Source organism: Tupaia chinensis, unplaced genomic scaffold (assembly GCF_000334495.1).
Source record: "Tupaia chinensis unplaced genomic scaffold, TupChi_1.0 Scaffold145907_1, whole genome shotgun sequence".
Classification (NCBI taxonomy): domain Eukaryota; kingdom Metazoa; phylum Chordata; class Mammalia; order Scandentia; family Tupaiidae; genus Tupaia; species Tupaia belangeri.
In genome coordinates this window covers 1,274,254-1,277,584 of record NW_006205765.1, presented here as the reverse complement: position 1 = coordinate 1,277,584, position 3,331 = coordinate 1,274,254, and the positions used below count along the sequence as shown (strand labels likewise).

The 3,331-nt window shown below is 46.0% G+C and overlaps 1 long non-coding RNA gene across 2 annotated transcripts in view; it reads right to left on the bottom strand.

Annotated features, from left to right (window-relative positions):
- LOC114006178 (uncharacterized) overlaps positions 1-1,912 on the bottom strand; it is an 11,220-nt gene extending 9,308 nt beyond the window's left edge. Inside the window, exons 1-3 of one of the 2 annotated variants that reach the window (XR_003547932.1) lie at positions 1,819-1,912; positions 1,652-1,718; positions 686-794 (exon numbers count right to left, since the gene is read on the bottom strand). This is a non-coding gene — a long non-coding RNA (uncharacterized LOC114006178). Of the gene's footprint in view, positions 1-685; positions 795-1,651; positions 1,719-1,818 lie in introns of those variants that run through there. The other variant, XR_003547933.1, reaches the window with a different exon arrangement.
- Positions 1,913-3,331: the final 1,419 nt, after the last annotated feature.

Genomic DNA, 3,331 nt, shown 5'->3' with positions numbered 1-3,331 from the left:
TTTTATTTATTCATTCATTTATTTTAATTTGACCAGAAAGAGACACACAAAGAGAGAGAGAGGGAAAGTGAGAAAGCAAACCACCAGGTCCAGGACTTGAACCAATCACCATGCCACCTGTTGGTCCCCTCTGAATATATTTTTAAATGTTTATAATAATGAGTCATTGTAAGACGTTTAGGGGTATTCAAAAAGGAGTAGAATTAGAGTACAGACATTCCCACCAATAGTGACAGGGGAGGATAAAAAGCAATGAGTGGCACACATGTGCTGACGACCCTCCTGTTTATATTCCCGTTTCGGACTGAACTTCAGATCGCAGGTCTGTTTACCTTCCTAACCGCTCCACTTGGAAGTCCATTAGACATCCCAAATGTAGCAGGTTCCAAGTGGAACACTCACTTTTCTACCGTCGCCCCACTCCCTGACGAATCTGCCTCTGTTCAAGGCGTCCCCATCTTAGCGAACTAAATCACCTTCCTCAAATGATTAAATTAAAAACCTAGGATTATATTCCCCTCCTTCCCACTCTCCTCCCCCTCTTATTAGTTAGGATTTTTTGACTGCAAATAATGGAAAGACTAGTTAACAGCAGCTTAAACATCGAGGATATTTATTATCCCTGGAGAAATTGGAGCAGAGGTCTGTCCCAGGGTTGGTTTAGTGATGTCACCATTAACTGTGGTATTCTGAGGTTTCTGCTCTGGCATCCTCCATGGGCTGGTGACATCATCCCTCATGAGCTCAAGATGGCTGCTGCAGCTCTAAGTAAGCACTTCCTCAAAGGACATTATCTTGAGGCAGAAAAAGTGAGGTTTTCTTTCTTTCTTTCTTTCTTTTTTTTTTTTTTTGAAGAGGTTTTTGCTAGGGCGCGTGTGTTCACCAGACAGACAGAGAGAGACAGAGAGACAGAAAGCGAGAAATCACCCCCAGGGGGGATGGCCACGCCGCAATCCCTTCTCCTCCATTCTCCTCTCAGGATCTTGGGCACGCACAGTGAGTTTTAAGCCACCGGGTCCAGGACGTGAACCGCGGTCGACTATGTCCAGCGACATAGCCATTACGCTAACTGCTAGTCCCAAAAGTGAAGTTTTCTTCTATCTCTTTTTCTCAGGAAGAAAATTCTTCCTTAAGGCACCCTGGGAGACTTCCCCTGACTCCTTACTAGCCTGTGCCTAAGCCAGTCACTGGAATTACCTTGCATGGCTTAGACTTATCAATACTCAGCCCCAGGTCTGAATATGAGAAAAGCCATATTTTTTGAGCAAGTATAAGAGAGAATACATAAAGTCAGGACCCTGCCCGTGAAGGAGAGGGCAGGCCGGTGAGGTGGTTCCAAGGTTGGCCATGCCCACATCAGCATGACCTCCCCTTAAATTTTTTAAAAAATTATTTTCTTTATCTATTTATTTATTTTTATTTGACCATAAAGGGATAGAGTGAGAGTGAGAAAGCAAGCTGCCAGGTCTGGGACTCAAACCGAGGTCAGCCATGTGTGAGTCCAGCATCTTTAACCACCTCGCCACCTGCCAGCCCCAGACTGCCCCCTAACTTTAAACCCAGCTGCTTCCAGCTGCTTCCCACCACCACCTGCTACAACTCAAATCAAGCACCAAGCCACCATTCCTGGATGCCTGTGGTAGCCACCTACCCAGCTTCCTGCGTCTGCTCTTGAAGCCCTGGAATGCATTCTCCCTGCAGCAGCTGCAGTCATCTCCCTAAAATACAAACCAGGCAACGGTGCTTGCGTAAAACCCTTCCATTGTACATATGATAAAGCCCCTCTCCTCCCAAGGCCTCCTACCTCTGTGAGCCCACCTGAAACAGTTCTCGCTCTCCTTTGTGCTGTTCCTTTTTCTCTTTCTTTCTTTCTTAATTTTTCTTTTTAAGGGGATTTTTTTTTCTCTAGGGTGCATGCACTGGCCAGAAAGACAGAGAGAGACAGAAAGTGAGAAATCACCCCCAGGGGAGATAGCCACGCCGCAGTCCCTTCTCCTCCATTCTCTTCTCAGGATCTTGGGTATGCACGCATGCATGTCCAGCGTGAGTTTAAGCCACCGGGTCCAGGACTCAAACCACAGTCGACTACATGGGAGTCCAGCGACATAGCCATTATGCTATCTGCTGGTCCCCTTTCTTTCTTTCTTTTACTTCTTTTTTTTTAAGACATATTTTTGCTATAGAGCACGTGCTCTAGACAGAGAGACAGAAAGCAAGAAATCACCCCCCGGGTGGAATGGTCATGCCACAATGCCTTCTTCTCCATTCTCCAGATCCTGGGCAGGCATGAACACGCACCCAGTGTGAGTTTCAAGTCACTGGGTCTGGGACTTGAACCACGGTTGACTACGTGGGAGTCCAATGATGTAACCGTCTGCCGTCTGCTGGCTCCTCTCTTTTGTGCTGTTTCTTTGAACACACTGGGCTTACTTCTACCTGTGAATTTTCGCATTTGCTCTTTCCTCTACTGGGACCACGGTTTTTAAAATAAATAATTAATTAATTAAATTTCATTTGTTAATATTATTATTTTTTAATTTGACCAGAAAGAGAGAGAGAGAGAGACAGGGAAAGTGAGAAAGCAAGCCGCCAGGTCCGAGACTCAAACTGCGGTCAGCCATGTGGGAACCCAGCACCTTTAACCACTACACCACCTGCTGGCCCGGAGCACAATTTTTAAGACCTGCTACTGCTGTCTCTTCATCACTCAAGTCTCTCAGTTCACAAATCATCTTCTTAGACAGGGACTCCTCTGTTCAGTTCAAAATAATAGCATCCCATCCCGCTCTGCCCCACTTTCCAGGCTGATTTTCTTCATGTACTTATTGCTACCTGAAATTCTCTTGTTTGTTTATTGTCTGTCTTTCCCCTGAAGATGGAAACTTAAGAACTCAGTGGGCCAGCAGGTGGTGTGGTGGTTAAGGGTGCTGGACTCCCACTTGGCCGACCCTGGTTCAAGTCCCGAACCTGGCAGTTCTCCCTCTCTCTCTCTCTGTCCTTTTCTGGTCAAATTAAAATAAATGAAAATGAATAAATGAATAAAGTTAAATAAAATAATTAAAAAAAAAGAACTCAGGGACTTTTTTTTTGTCCATCACTGTATCCTGGAACAGTGCTTAGCAGATAGCAGGCACTTAATAAATGTTTGTTGACAGAATTGATAGTATTGACTGGGGAACCAGCAGTTAGCGTAATGGCTATGTAGCTGGACTCCCACGCAGTTGACCGCGGTTCGCATCCCGGAGCCAGTGGCTTAGAACTCACGCTAGGCGCGTGTGCGTGCGTGCCCAAGATCCCGAGAGGAGAATGGAGGAGAAGGGATTGCGGGGTG